At 44.0% G+C, this 15,907-nt stretch overlaps 1 protein-coding gene and 1 non-coding gene across 5 annotated transcripts in view; both read right to left on the reverse strand.

Moving 5' to 3' along the window:
* The window catches only part of LOC126161543 (dual 3',5'-cyclic-AMP and -GMP phosphodiesterase 11), a 386,751-nt gene that overhangs the window by 295,088 nt on the left and 75,756 nt on the right, over positions 1-15,907 (reverse strand). The window lies entirely within an intron of this gene.
* Positions 7,071-7,144, reverse strand: Trnat-ugu (transfer RNA threonine (anticodon UGU)). Its single transcript has one exon. It is a non-coding gene; the product is annotated as a tRNA-Thr (tRNA).

Raw genomic sequence — 15,907 nt, forward strand, 5'->3', positions numbered from 1 at the left:
CCATGGTTTGCATTCTCTTGCAGCAGGCGGGTTATCGCATTCCGTTCATCACAAGTATCATTAGGAAAGTGGACACACACGACGTTGGGCGGTGCCAAACACGTGCTGCATGCCAACGGCGGCGGGAGGCCGTGTCCGGCAGTGTAAACACTGCCTGCGCCGGGCACTTCTCGCCGAGTCACAACGCAGCTGGCGCGCGCTGGAAGAGGCTGAGGACCTTTGGCCTCGGAAGTGGGATGGGTCTTCCAGGAGCTGAGCTGAGGGGCAGCGAAGCGAGTGACATTCCGTTCTGTACGTGCGTCACGTCGGCGGGCGTCGCCAGACAGCGTGACGGCTTGCTCCCTGGACGGAAGTCAACACGACGCTCCGCGGCCACACCCGGTCCACCGGGCACTGACAACGGCGGCTCCGCTTACTATTCATGAGGCTTTCCCTCCATTATAAACACCCAATTAAAACCGTCGTTATTTACGAGGCCGTATAGGGCACGAGCGCGGGTGCGCTGCGCAGCGGGCCACACACACACACACACACACACACACACACACAGACACACACACATCGTCGCCCGGCGCTACCTCCCGAGCTGCGATCATTGGCTAGTCTCCACTCGTGATCTCCGGAGTCATTAACGCCTCCAAATATGTACCGACAGGCCGCGATCGCCGACTAACGCCGACCACGAAGTTGTCGCTGTGCAGCGCGAGGTTGCTTCCTTTTCCAGCCGACGATCAGGCGGAATCTGATTGCATTTAAGGCAATCCTAATTGGTTCAGTGGGAAAGTAAAGACTAGATTACCTCTCCAAACATGTGACATTCAACCACACAAACGCTTCCGGAAATACCTAAATTCCTGATATGAGGCCAAAAATCCATATATATATATACCGGGCGATCAAAAAGTCAGTATAAATTTGAAAACTTAATAAACCACGGAGTAATGTAGATAGAGAGGTAAAAATTGACACACATGCTTGGAACGACATGAGGTTTTATTAGAACCTCGCAGGTCCCCAGACCTCAGTCCGTGCGATTATTGGCTTCGGGGTTACCTGAAGTCGCAAGTGTATCGTGATCGACCGACATCTCTAGGGATGCTGAAAGACAACATCCGACGCCAATGCCTCACCGTAACTCCGGACATGTTTTACAGTGCTGTTCACAACATTATTCCTCGACTACAGCAATTGTTGAGGAATGATGGTGGACATATTGAGAATTTCCTGTAAAGAACATCATCTTTGCTTTGTCTTACTTTGTTATGCTAATTATTGCTATTCTGATCAGATGAAGCGCCATCTGTCGGACATTTTTCGAACTTTTGTATTTTTTTGGTTCTAATAAAATCCCGTGTCATTCCAAGCATGTGTGTCAATTTGTACCTCTCTATCTACATTATTCCGTGATTTATTCAGTTTTCAAATTTATACTGACTTTTTGATCACCCAATATATATATACCACGTGTAGCCCTTGAAATTGCGTCTATGCTCGTATTCTGCGGTCAGTGCCAGTCATAACGACGGATTCTTTGAAGTATCGTTGGCACTTGGTTCGAGAGAGAAGACTGACTGCCGTTAATAAAACCAAAGCAATTGACCTTGTTTTCACTTTCTCACAGAGGCAATGCTGAAGTGCTTTCTTAAACTCTTATAGAAAATCGGTCGCTAAGTTTTCCCGCATGTTAATAACCTCAACAGTTATAGTACTCTCATCCTCCTTTTCTTATCAGCTGGCAAAACATGCGAGAACACACGCTGAATTCTACACAGTAAGTTCAATCAATGACGGGACTAGTTTGAAATAAAATACAAATAACGCTAAAAAAGTTTGTAATCCGAAAAAATTTGGAAATTTGTGGTAAGGTTTTATGGGACAAAACTACTAAGGCCATCGGTCCCTAAGCCTACACACTACTTAATCTAATTTAAACTAACTTACGCTATGGATAACACACACACAGCTATGCCCGAAAGAGGATTCGAACCTCCGACGGAGGGAGCCACACGGACCGTGACAAGGCGCCTTAAACCGCGCGGCTACCGCACACGGTTAATCCGAAAAAAAAATAAAAAGATAAAAATAAAAGTGCTTTCAGCACATACCCTTTCCCTTGTTACTCACTCGCCGCACCGACCGTACAAGCTCTGGAATGTTTTCGAGAAAGGATCGAATCGACGGGAAGCTGTTCAGAATCGCCATCACAGCCCTTTGAACTGATTCAGCATTTTCGAAACGCTACCTCCTTGAAGAAAGATCAGAATTTGGGGCTGCATTTTGTCTGCTGACACCAAACCCGGCGCTTTGGGGGCATTCGATGGCTGCCATTCTCCTTTTGGCCAAAAAATAGATGATAGACGCACAAAAACGCTATCGTGGACCGGTAACCAGTGACAGTAAATAAACAGGCACCTTCGCAGATCTCAATTCGGTTTAAGGCGCTGCAGTCATGGACTGTGCGGCTGGTCCCGGCGGAGGTTCGAGTCCTCCCTCGGGCACTGGTGTGAGTGTTTGTCCTTAGGATAACTTAAGTAGTGTGTAAGCTTAGGGACTGATGACCTTAGCAGTTAAGCCCCATAAGATTTCACACACATTTTTTTTTGAGATCTCGATTTTTCGGAACAGAAAGCAGCCAGTAGTTAAACTGTTGCCGTGCGGTTCTAGGCGCTACAGTCTGGAACCGAGCGACCGCTACGGTCGCAGTTTCGAGTCCTGCCTCGGGCATGGATGTGTGTGATGTCCTTAGGTTAGTTAGGTTTAATTAGCTCTAAGTTCTAGGCGACTGATGATCTGAAAAGTTAAGTCGCATAGTGCTCAGAGCCATTTGAACCATAATTATCACGCATTAATACTTACCTGTATCCGTTTACTCTACTGTACATTTTAAGTAGTAGTGGACATGCAGTAATTTGGTTTGGCTTGTTAACTGTGTGTCAACTGTGTGGTAATGTTGATAAAGAATAACAGTCTAGGAACGGCATCGCAAGTAACGCATCCATTAGCGTAGACGTCAATTTTGACATGGCGGATAAAAATGAGTCGAGCAATCCGTAATAAAGTATGTGGTACGATTCGTGAGTACAACCTCACTCTTGCTATGCCTAATGATCTAATGGCAAATCGCGTGCCTAGAAACAGAGAGGTTGCTGGATGGATTCCAGACCGGACTAGGGAAATTTTCAGTCTGCCTACATTCCCTTCTTCACTTATCAACGATGTGATGAGTCGCTAGGAACTACAGGTGGTTCGTATTCCTCGTTAGACTGTTGGTGCCTTTTCCCCGTTGGATAACGGGCACAGATCAGGGACACACAAATCTTGTAAGTGGCACTCGGTTACTGAACTACACGAAATTAGTCGTATTGTTTCTTCCAAGTCCATGGCGCACGACTGCTGTTCATCATAACTGAATTGCGAATAATTTCGTAACCGCCTCGCCAAGTCACATCTCGTTTTCTATATCGACATCATTTTTTACTGGACAGCAGTTCCACGAAGATGACGAAATGAGAGAAAATGTCACCATTTAATTATCACCGCTGGAGGCGAATTTCTAAAAGGGCAAAAAATACACTCATCTCAGGATACGACGGTTTAATAATGGAAGCAAAGAAATAACAACACGGCGGAAAATACGTACACGCACGTAGAATAAGCACCGTTTTCATTACTGTTAGTCCAGATGTTTTTCGCTTGCACATTACACTGAAACTTACATATCATCGTCATAGTTTCATTTATTAAAAGTCTTTCATCTCTAAACGAAACTATGTGCCGAGGTGGTGCAGTGGGAAGCATACTACACCCGCATTTAACAGGACCCGACGTCAAAGATCCCGTCCAACTATCCAGATTTAGGTATTCTGAACTTTCCCTAAATCAGTTTATGCGAATACTGGGATGGTTCCTTTGGAAAGGACACGGGCGATATTCCTTCCTCTTCTCTCTTCATTCAATCCAGTGATCCGTCGCCAAAGTCCTATTTGTCAACAGAATGCTAAAGCTTATATGTTTCTGTTTCAAAGCAAACTTTATGTGGCACAGGTATCAAAACGAATGACTTTTTTTCACTACATATTACCATTACATTCGAGATTCATCTTGAGCACAACTGAAATTGAAAATTTCTACTTAATTTCAAATGAGATTCAGAAAGAATCAAGCATAAGCAGAAACTCTAATGTGTCACTTATTAAATCCTTATGAACATAGTTGCATAACAAATAATAAAAATAATGACTACTAATACATCCGAAGTGAAATGAGCAACATATAGATGGTTCAAATGGCTCTAAGCACAATGGTACTTAACATATGAGTTCATCAGTCCCCTATACTTTAAGAACTACTTAAACTTAACTAACCTCAGGACACCACACACATCCATGCCAGCGGCAGGATTCGAACCTGCGACCGTAGCTGCAGCGCGGTTCCGGACCGAAGCGCCTAGAACTGCTCGGCCACAGCGGCTGGCTAACAACATATTGCGACATATTGTATGTCACTATGAGAACATAAAAATGCCAGAAAGTGCGATCGACTCTCACAGACTGGCTATGCACGAAGGCTGACGAAACAGTCTACACATACTTCACTTGCTTCCATAGTTCAGCAGTGAGATATTAAACTGAGAAGCATCTACTCTCTTACCAAATGGTGCACTTCTGGTGTAACGTGGAAAGGACAGTGTTGTGATAACAGTGAGCTATTTCGGTAACCGCCCACTTTGCCCGCACTTACTGAAGTGTTTCTTTAAGAAAATATAATTTCACCGAAAATGCTAGTACTGACAATCTATAAAATAAAGCACCCACCCATTTCAGCATTGGTTTGAAAGTGGCAGAAATGAGCATGGTCATGATATTGGGAACGCTACACACTTGCATTCATTTGAGTCGATAACCGACTGACACAGTCAAATATGGACAATGCAACTTTTTTATACACAGAGGGCATTGAGATTTTTGCCAATTACAGCAAGTAACAGTAATATTTCTGTGACCCCATAACGATGAAGCATCAAATCTTACCTGATTCACATTCAAGGGATAGAGCTGTCCACCTGGTGCAATGTACAAGTACAAATTTACCGATGTGCATAAAGAAACTGATGTACTTGGAGAATTTTGAATGCTGAAGCTGGTGAGCGACTTCATATTCCAAGTGGATGAACGACAATTCCACATTCTCGCAGTCGTACTAACAACTTGGGTCTGAAGGAAAACAATATTTTCAAAGAAAATTATAGCGTTCGATTACGTGGAATCAGTGATAAAATTAGGGAAAGAAGCAACGTGAGTATTGCTAAAGTTTTTTACATACCGTAGTTCAAGAAAGGGCAAAATGTTTGGTTATATTACTAGTTCACACATTAGCCATCTTCCTTGATCGACACTATTTAGGTCAGATTTATTCAGTGTATTTATTTAACCGACAAAAATTACACAATTAATGCACTTGTTTATCAGTTTCAGTTGTCACCAACTATCTACAGATCATACTACTGCCATGGCAGGGGAGTAAAATCAAAAGTGACACAAATTTAAAGACGCAATAAGTTGGAGACAACCGAAGCCGTAAAGAAACGCAAACATAATGAGATGTCTGTTAAATAAACACTTTTTTTTTCAAAATAACAATATCAGTATAATCTTCTCCACATCGACTCTGAGTTGCGCTTTAGTATTCTCGGTTTTTATACATTACTAACAAACGCGGCAATGCTTTGTAACTGCTAAATATGTATAGGAATTTAATGTACATCTTACATTCCTTGGCCCCCCTCTCTTTGTACACCTCCTCCCTCCTCCTCCCCCGCCCCTCACCGGTACATCCATTTCCGTCTGAATGTACAGCGGAGGATCGTGTAGAAATTTGAAGTAAAACCGTCAAGATATCTTCGAGATTTTTGGTAACAATGTTTCCCCTTTATATATTACATATTTATTTATATAACACATTGCAAAAATCCATAGTCTTTGTCCGTCAGAATGGTCATTAAAGTATCATGTAAAAATAGGAAGTAAATCGGTCAAGAACTTTTCGAGATTTGTGGTAACAGCGCTTCCCCTTTACATATTACATATATATGTACGTATTTTATACAAATATACTACAAAAATATATAGCCTATGTCCGTCCAAACTTTTGTCAGTGTCGTGTAAAAATTTGTAGTAAATCAGTCAAGAACTTGTTGAGATTATCGGTAACAACGCTTTATGTTTCTTGTTATGAAACCTTGTGACAACAGAACTGTCAAACTGAACAAAAAAAATTTCTTTTTCAAGCGACAAAAATTGATTTTAAATTCCGATTATTCCGGTGAATTTTCCAATTTTTCTCATACAAACCTTGTTCTGACAATTAAGAACACAAAAAAGACGCAAATCAACCAAATCTGTCGAACAATTCTTAATTGATGTATTTCATACATGTGGCACTTGATATTAATTTCCGACTTTTCCGTTGGCTTTTCCAAAAATTCTCTTTCGTGCAAACCTTATCCTGATAATAACGAACCCACCAAAAAAGAAAAATCAATCAAATCGGTCAAGCCGATCTCAGGTGACGATCTGTCATACATACGGCAACTGATTTTTATTTTTGTACATTTGAATTACTACGTCGTGGAAATATTTTCTGACATTGTTAAACATCATTAAATGACAAATTTTAAAACAATAATGTCAAATATATATGAAGACAGTAACTATTCTAAAACAAAAATGGTTCAAATGGCTCTGAGCACTATGGGACTTAACATCTATGGTCATCAGTCCCCTAGAACTTAGAACTACTTAAACCTAACTAACCTAAGGACAGCACACAACACCCAGTCATCACGAGGCAGAGAAAATCCCTGACCCCGCCGGGAATCGAACCCGGGAACCCGGGCGTGGGAAGCGAGAACGCTACCACACGACCACGAGCTGCGGACTTAACTGTTCTCGAAAGAACAGACACTGTTGGTGACCGTGCAGCTTTTCCCTGGAATAATTGATGACTAACTGAAACCCTCAGCTGCCGACTGGTGTTGTTGATATACCTCGATGTGGACAGCTGAAAATGTGTGCCCCGACCGGGACTCGAACCCGGGATCTCCTGCTTACATGGCAGACGCTCTATCCATCTGAGCCACCGAGGACACTGATGAATAGCGCGACTGCAGGGACTTAACCTTGCACGCTTCCCGTGAGACTCTCATTCCCAACTGTCCATAATTCTACATATATAATGTACCTTATAGACATTTGCCCATCCACTCATTACTCGCGCACGCTTTGGCGATTCCCGTAAGAGTTTGGGCAACCTGTGCGCATTCGCATAGGCGAAGGTCAATGGCTGGGTAGCGTTAAACTGAGGGTTTCAGTTAGTCATCAATAATGTCAAATATCAATAGCGTCATCCATTGGTAGTTCGTTAAAAAGTAAAATGCGATCCTCGAGGACTTTTGATCTTACTGGTTGCGGACACAGTGCATACCGAGTCGCTTCTACACGTGCAGTCTCACACGCCCTATGTCCGCACCGAACCCATCGACCCTCGTGCAACAGCAGCGTGTGGGAAAGCCACTCGGCCCCAGCAAGTTTGTACAGGCTCAGCGCTCGGGCAGGAAAGCCCGCACGTTCTCTCAGCGGTCGTGGAGTTGCGCCCGCGCCCAGCGAAAGTTACGGAACCGTGCTGATGCAACACAGCCACCTTACACATCATGACCGCCACAAAAGCCAATTCCAACCGAGTCCGCTTCACTCTGCTGTGAAGACAGACACGCATAGTTACGTTTAGGAGCAGCTGGCTGTATCCTACCCCCAATTAAGTTTGCTTGTCTATGTCTCTCTGCGATATTAATAATGTTAAGGGGTTCCAATTACGTCTTACATACACTGCAAAGGAGTAACGCAACATGTAGTAAGGAAACTTGTGTCACTGCGCAGCTCTTTTTCAATTACGTCTAAAGTTCAGAAGAAGCTTTTAGTTGTGTGGGTTAAGGCGTCTTGGTGAGAGATGCACTTTCATTTTATTTCATGACTGCATTTATTCACCATCATTCATCTTCAACTGCGGATGTAAGTCTTTTCCAGACTACTTCATGTATTTAAGATCTGCAGTTTCTCGTATCCAAGTTTGTCCTGATATTTCTTTACGTCGTCAACCTTTTTTTCCTTAGGTCTCACTCTCATCTTTTGACTGAATGTAATTAATTCAACACAAAACATCCTTAATCCTTCTCTCGTAATTTCGTTTCACTATCTGCCCGGCACATCTCCATTTCACATTCTTAACAGTAACCACCACGTCCCAATAACTGTCTTTTCTATCATTGTCTGTTCTTCTGTACTCCTCATTATGCCCAAAATGCATCAATTTCTTAACTCTTTGAGCATTTGACGTCAATGTTTCACTTCCATAAGCTATTGCTGGCAGTATACATTCATTGGTTTACACTTTATGTCTGAGCTTACAACGTTGAAGTAAAAAATTAAAATTAGTAAAAATTCGGGTCGCCACAGGAAAAGGTGGTTTGTGGAAAGTTAAAATGTCCTGTATCCGAAATTATATGCGTCTGATTGAAGACTTCCTGATACACAGAGCTCTCAGTGCGTTGTTCGTGATGGATCAGCGTCCCTCAAGTTTGTAAGGACTACTGTTGTTCACGACATACACACAGATGGACTGGCGGATAGCGTCTGTAGCCCTATGAGGCGGTAGCAGACGACGCAGTTGTGTTTGGAGGTGACGTCGTTAGTAAACCTGTTTCGAAATGCAAAGAGCTTGCAGATGGCAAGTATCTAGTGCCACGATTGGCAGCTGACTCTAAACGTAAATAAGTGTAATGTAATGCGCATAAAGAGACGAAAATGCTCGATATCTTTAAACTACAAAATCGGCAGTCGCTCGCTGGAATCAGTCAAGAATTTCAAATAACTGTCCAGTCAAAAATATCGGACACATATTAGTGGACATTAATATGCGGTGTGTCCACCCTTCTCCTTTATATTGGCTTGAACTTTTTGGGGACACTTTGAAACTGGTGTCTCAATGTCTGTGTAGGAATCGCAGCCTATTATGTTGGATACTGAGGGTATGGAGCGAAGTCGACGTTCTAACTCATACCTAAGGCGTTTCATTGGGTTCAACTCGGGGCTCAGTGCAGGCCAGTCCATATCACGAACAGTATTGTACAGATGCTACTACTCGTATATGACAAGTTGCATTGTCATAGTGATACAATTGCCGCCTCTGAGCTCTTCCTCTACTGTACGTGGTATATATATTATAAAATGTGTTCACATCCTTCCGCATTTAGCATTTTGATAAGCCCGAACCACGAAAAACACCACATGCCGTTAACACCACCACATCCGTGCTTCACTGTTGGCACCACACATGATGGCTGATAAAGTTCTCCAGGCATCTGCCAAACGCAAATCCTTCAATCGAATTTCCACAGCGTATAACGTGATTCATCATTCCAAATACGAGTAGCTTCTTTCCAGTCATCCACCGTCCAGTTGCGTCGCTCTTCACACAGCCTCTTAACTACAGAAATGTGTGGTTTACGAGGAGCTACACGACCATTTTATCCCATTCTTCTTTAATTCCCTAAGCACAATCATTATGCTAGCTGGACTGTATGTATCAGTTCTGAACTCATGCGTGATACCTCTCTCTGATTTCATGCGATTTTTCACAACCATCCTATGCGATGGTAAACGGTCCCAGTCCGTCAACAGCTTAGGTCTACTTGTCATGATTTACCTTTGGTTGTTACTTCGCACGTTTCCAGCTCACAGTCAATCATCACCATTACTCACGTGACTTCCAATGATTAGTCCACGTTCAAAGTTTCAATGTTACTGAGCCCTCCTGAGCGACTCATTCTGCTATTACTGCTTCAGTACTGACAATACTCCCCCGCCAGCTTTTATACAGACAAGTCCACCATTCATAACGTCTAGTGGCATTAGATAGGGGTTTCCAAATGCTTCAGACCAGACAGTGGATGTAGAGGTACCTGTCGGGGGCGATTAAAGAAAGATCGAGCAAATAAATTTAGACGAAATACGAATTATAAATACAGGAGGCCCAATTGTAAATTGAGAACGAACTTGTGGCAGTTTACTTTAGACTTACAATAAGCATCTTCGGAACCCAAATATACAAACATTGAAACAAAACCCCGTATTTCTGTCATACGCCCGACAGCCACGTCGGGGAGTTCGGTGGGGCTGCAGATACCGACAAAGGGAGAAAATGACAGCCGCAGACGCATGTAGCCAATGGTCTGGTTGTGAGGCAAGCAGACTACTCCTGCCAAGTGAACAGCCAGTAATGGGCAATACGTTCAAGGCTCTCCCAAGGAACAATGGGCGCCGGCAGTTTCACAGAGAAGAGGCGGCAAGCAGCGTCAGAGGTGGTGTGGCGGCGCAATGAGGGAAGCCCCATCACTGGTGCCTGTCAAACGGGCCCACGGAACAGCGTAACGCACAACTCTAGCTGTGAACGTTTGAATGAGGGCTCTTGCTGCCAAGTGGTGCTGTCAGACTGACTGGCAGTTGGTATGTCACTCTGACACAACGTTCCAATTCTGTCTACAGTTACACTGGTCAGACATTTGTTTACAACAAGCAGAACGAAAAGAATGGATGCACGACAGAACCATTGCTTATAATTTGTGGACACTTCGTTCTCCTTGCGACACTGTTGTGTAACACAAATTACGGAATTACCTTTGTTTCCTCGGCTCCTTCCGCACTAGCAAGGAATGCTTTTGTTGTTAATAACAGTCTATTCCTTACCGTAATATTTTATATACTCCATGCAGAATTCTTTATGTAAACATCGGTCACCAGAAATCACTTATAAACACGTATACACGCTGGCAGAAGCCAGTGTATCTGAAGATTAATCCACAGGGTTCGGATATCATCGTGCATATTTTAAAATAGTCGCACAATGTATATATAGATTCGTATGAATTTCCTAATGTCTTTTTCCTTTCAGTAATCACCTGTAATAGTCGGTAGCAAAGTCTTCATACGAGTAGGTGCAACACTTTTCTAATTTTTACCGTCGACAATATCCTCCTACCCTCTTACGGACATTCCCATTTACCCACACTATCCTGTCTATCTCATCTAACCTACGCTATCTATCTCGACTAATCTATAGCATCTATCACATGTAACCCATCCTATCTCACCTCTATCCTATTTATCGCATCTAACATACACTATCCACCATAATCACGTAACCTATCCTGTCCACCGCGGCTAATCTGCTCCATCCATCGCATGTCGTCCACACCACCTAGAAGACAGTTACCGTTTCCATCGTTTCCTTGCTCTTCCTGTGGATCTTCGTTTCACAGAAGCGACTCTGCGATATAAGGGCTAGGTTATCATTAAATTGCGTTCTGTACACATGCGTTTTACCCATTACACAGCATATATTTAACTGCCTTCACATTCCTTCGTTTCTCATCTCTCCCACAGAATATTCATTGATAGACTTAAGAAATCTGACTTCACTGAAACTTACCCTTCAAATTTTTCAGAAGTTATGATATGACGGTCTCAGTTCGGGCCGCATTACATTGGAAAGAGAAGGCCACTGTGATCCATATACATGAATCCCAGGAAACTCTGCTCTCACGTCCGATAAGCCTGAAGTCGCATGGCCACCGGCCATTTTGAATGGAGCTGGAAGAAGACAGTGCAAAATGAATCTTGACTCTTTAACTTTGGTACTTTCCGGTCTATGGGGTTCTAGACGCTTCAGTCCGGAACCGTGCGACTGCTACGGTCGCAGGTTCGAATCCTGCCTCGGGCATGGACGTGTGTGATGTCCTTAGGTTAGTTAGGTTTAAGTAGTTCTAAGTTCTAGGAGACTGATGACCTCAGAAGTTAAGTCCCATAGTGCTCAGAGCCATGTGAACCATTTGAACCGGTCTATGGGAGAAAACAACACAAAATCACATATCCTGCAAGGAACAGGGTATGAAATAAGCAATCAATATACTACCTAACAAATGATGTATTCTAGATGTTTTAAGGCAAACAACATCGAAAGTTTTCCCTATCGATGCGAACTGGGAAGTAATTCAATGTTTGCTTTTAGGAGAGCCTTTAATTTGGCGTTCAAACTTCGGATGGGATTATGTTAAGTGTAATAGAAACGGGAACAGGACTAGGAATACACTTACAGTGATTTGTAGCCACGTTCGGCATCAAACCACACACATTAATGTTCGCAATCTATTTCGAATCAAGGTGATTTTATTGTGAAACCGCATAGTCAATTGCGAATGTATGCTTTATCATGTTTTTGATCTACGACCGGTAACCCGCCAACCTAATATACAACCTAATTTTTTCTCTACAAGTGTGTAGACCTATCTGGCCTTTCATTACTCCATTAGGAAAGTTGAACAACTGCTCTCTAGAGATGTGGAGCGGCGAAAACCACTGCTAACGGAAATCTCGCAACGTTCCTTGTTTACATTATGCGGGGAATGTTTCTACACCACGATACCGCCAGAGAGATAAGGACCGGAACTTCCGCGTAGGGACAGCTTGATGTTCGCGACCAGTCTAAGCCAATGATTTCCTAAGGACTATCTGGTTTCACTTTCAGCCCTACGTCTGCGGTTCATATCCTGTGGATGTTCTCTCGTTTCGCATGCTTATTCGTAAGACTGACCTCTGAGACACACCGACCAAAAGTATCATACTTCGCAGATGAAACTGTCTGCTAATAAAGAAGAAATAGGATGTACCTCAAATAATTACGATAAATACCGGCGCGTATCTCGATTGTTGCTGCCGTTTTGTGCTCCCTTTTTGCTCCATAATATACTACTGCGTTTCAGTAATCAGTGCTGGTAAGTCTTGAGGCTACCATTTGCAGAAATCCATGCCGAGTTCGTAGATTTAAGGTCCCAGCAGAAACCTGGCCGAAAAAATTACAGCCTTATCAGATGATTTTCAACTAGAGTAAAAACAGCTATATCCCTTGCAAATTGTGAGGTTTCCGAATAACTATCAAACTGGTTAAAAATAGGCGACTTGCCAATTATTTTCTTGGGCTTCCAGCCTGATGAAGTGGTTAAAAGTGCACAACATTCCAAAAGAATTTTGTGTGATTGTGGGATATTAGCTTACCTATAGCTCACAAGTAGATATCGCTGGAAAATATGATAGTACTCAATTATTCAACAGGAAATTGTAACACACACACACTCACACACACACACACACACACAAAATCATAAATGCACGCGCACACATACACAAACTGGAGCGCGACGTCCTGAGCGTCATCATCTTCAATCGACAGACAACCACGCTGAAATACAGCATACCACTTCCGGAACTTCCAAAACGAAGGTCAAGACTCCGTCGATTCTAAGTCTCCAGAGGATAACGATATATACTCATAAAAAAGTGCACCATGATGGAATTATCCGAATGGGACGGAAATCGGTAGATGTGATGTTCGTTTCAGACAAACAAATGATTACAATTAACAAAAGTAGGAAGATTTATTCAAGAGAAAGAGTTTCATAAATTGAGAAAATCACTAACGCGTTGGCCCTCCTCTAGCCCTTGTGCAAGTAGTTATTCGGCTTGGCACTGACAGAGCAGTTGGACGTCGCGCTGAGGGATATCATGACAAATGCTGTCCACTTGGCGCGTTAGATTGTCAAAATTCCGACCTGGCTGGAAGGCCCTGCACGTAATGCTCCAAACGTTCAATTTTGAAGAGATCCGGCGACCATGGAGGCCAAAGTACGAGCTGGGAAACACGAAGACAAGCAACAGAAACTTTCACCATGTGTGGTCAGGCATTATGTTGCTGGAAAGTGAGCCCAGAATGGCTTGCCATGAAGTGCTAGAAAACGGGGCGTAGAATATCGTCGGCGTACGTTGTGCTGTAAGGGGGCAGCGGATGACAACTGAAGCGGTCCTGCTATGAAAAGAAATGAGTCCCTACACCGTCACTGCCGGCCGTCGGTCCGTACGGCAGGCGGCTGACAGGTTTGTATCCCACAGCTGTCCGGGGAGTCTCCAGACATGTCTTCGGCCTGGAATCTCATTGACTTGAGCAGAATTGCCTTAAGTGGTGAGTCCGCGTCGGACTGAGCTGCTCCCCCCCCCCCCCCACCGCCGTGGTCTGCAAAGGCGATCTAAGGCACCAACTGCACAGAATTTGGCAACATTTTCTCAGGAGGACATCCAACAATTCAATCTGTCAGTGCCAAGCCAAATAACTCGCTGCATAAGGGCCAGAGGTGGACCAATGCGTTATTGACTTAGTCGATTTCAAAAATGGCTCAAATGGCTCTGAGCACTATGGGACATAACTTCTGAGGTCATCAGTCCCCTAGAACTTAGAACTACTTAAACCTAACTAACCTAAGGACATCACACACAGACATGCCCGGGGCAGGATTCGAACCTGCGACCGTAGCGGTCGCACGGTTCCAGACTGTAGTGCCTAGAACCGCTCGGCCACGTCGGCCGGCGTGGTCGATTTATGAAGCTCGTTCTCTTGAATAAATTATCTAATTTTTCTGAAATTGTAATCATTTGTTTGTCGGTACATATACATCACATCTACTGATTTCCGTTCCATTGGGATAAATCGTTCGTGGGACTTTTCTCTTTTTTCCTTTTCTTCTTCGAATGTATTTGAACACAGCTCGTAATACAGTTTAAAGTTGTCATGAACCTGAAAGTTACTTCGAGCTTCTCAGTGTATTACTAGGCACGATCCTATACGAGATGGTGAACTGACTTAACCAGTCTGTTATAGGGGGTCTTACAGCTTAACGTGTACTCCGAACGACGCTGTAGCTTGGCATTTTCAAATGGTTCAAATGGCTCTGAGCACTATGGGACTTAACATATGAAGACATCGGTCCCCTAGAACTTAGAACTACTTAAACCTAACAAACTTAAGGACATCACACACATCCATGTCCGAGGCAGGATTCGAACCTGCGACCGTAGCAGTCGCGCGGTTCCAAACTGAAGCGCCTAGAACCGCTCTGCTACCGCGGCCGGCTTTGGCATTTTCAACAGGAACAAACATTGCCGCGGAATGACGATTATGTTTCGATTCGCGAAATGAATGAAAGTTCCTGTGTCCGCAGCTCGTGGTCGTGCGGTAGAGTTCTCGCTTCCCGCGCCCGGGTTCGATTCCCGGCGGGGTCAGGGATTTTCTCTGCCTCGTGGTGACTGGGTGTTGTGTGATGTTCTTAGGTTAGTTAGGTTTAAGTAGTTCTAAGTTCTAGGGGACTGATGACCATAGATGTTAAGTCCCATAGTGCTCAGAGCCATTTGCACCAAAGTTCCTGTGTGGCGACTCGCAAAGCCGACAAAACAAATGAAGGAAATAGTTTCGTCCACTCGATGAATAGTATAAAAAGCAGATGCATATAATACACCGAAGGTTTAACACATCGGTTCAAATCAACGGATCGATACTGTGCAACGTATGTTTTAATAAATCTATGTATATCGTGCATTCATTAAACCCAACTCGGCGAAGCGACAGGTCTCGTGACATTTGCGGCGAAGACGCGGCCGCCCGCGGCTGAAGTGAGAACGTAACGAGGGCAGCGAAGGCTGGCGCCTCGGAGACGGCAGCGGGCCATTGTTCCCACGGGACGGGGGAGAGAAAGCGCCGAGCAACAGAGCTTTCAGCGGAAGTGTGCGCCGCGCTGCGATCTCCGGGTTTCAATACAAACACAACGCGATTCCGTGGGCGGGCAGCTAGCTGCACAATCCCCGTGTCGCAGCCTGAAAGCTCTGCAGGCGGACAGCTTTCCGCCCGGATTACACTTCCGACGCCGCGCTAATGTATAGCGCTGGGAGTGTGCTCGCGCGAAAGGCTTCACTAT

Source organism: Schistocerca cancellata, chromosome 2 (genome assembly GCF_023864275.1).
Source record: "Schistocerca cancellata isolate TAMUIC-IGC-003103 chromosome 2, iqSchCanc2.1, whole genome shotgun sequence".
Classification (NCBI taxonomy): domain Eukaryota; kingdom Metazoa; phylum Arthropoda; class Insecta; order Orthoptera; family Acrididae; genus Schistocerca; species Schistocerca cancellata.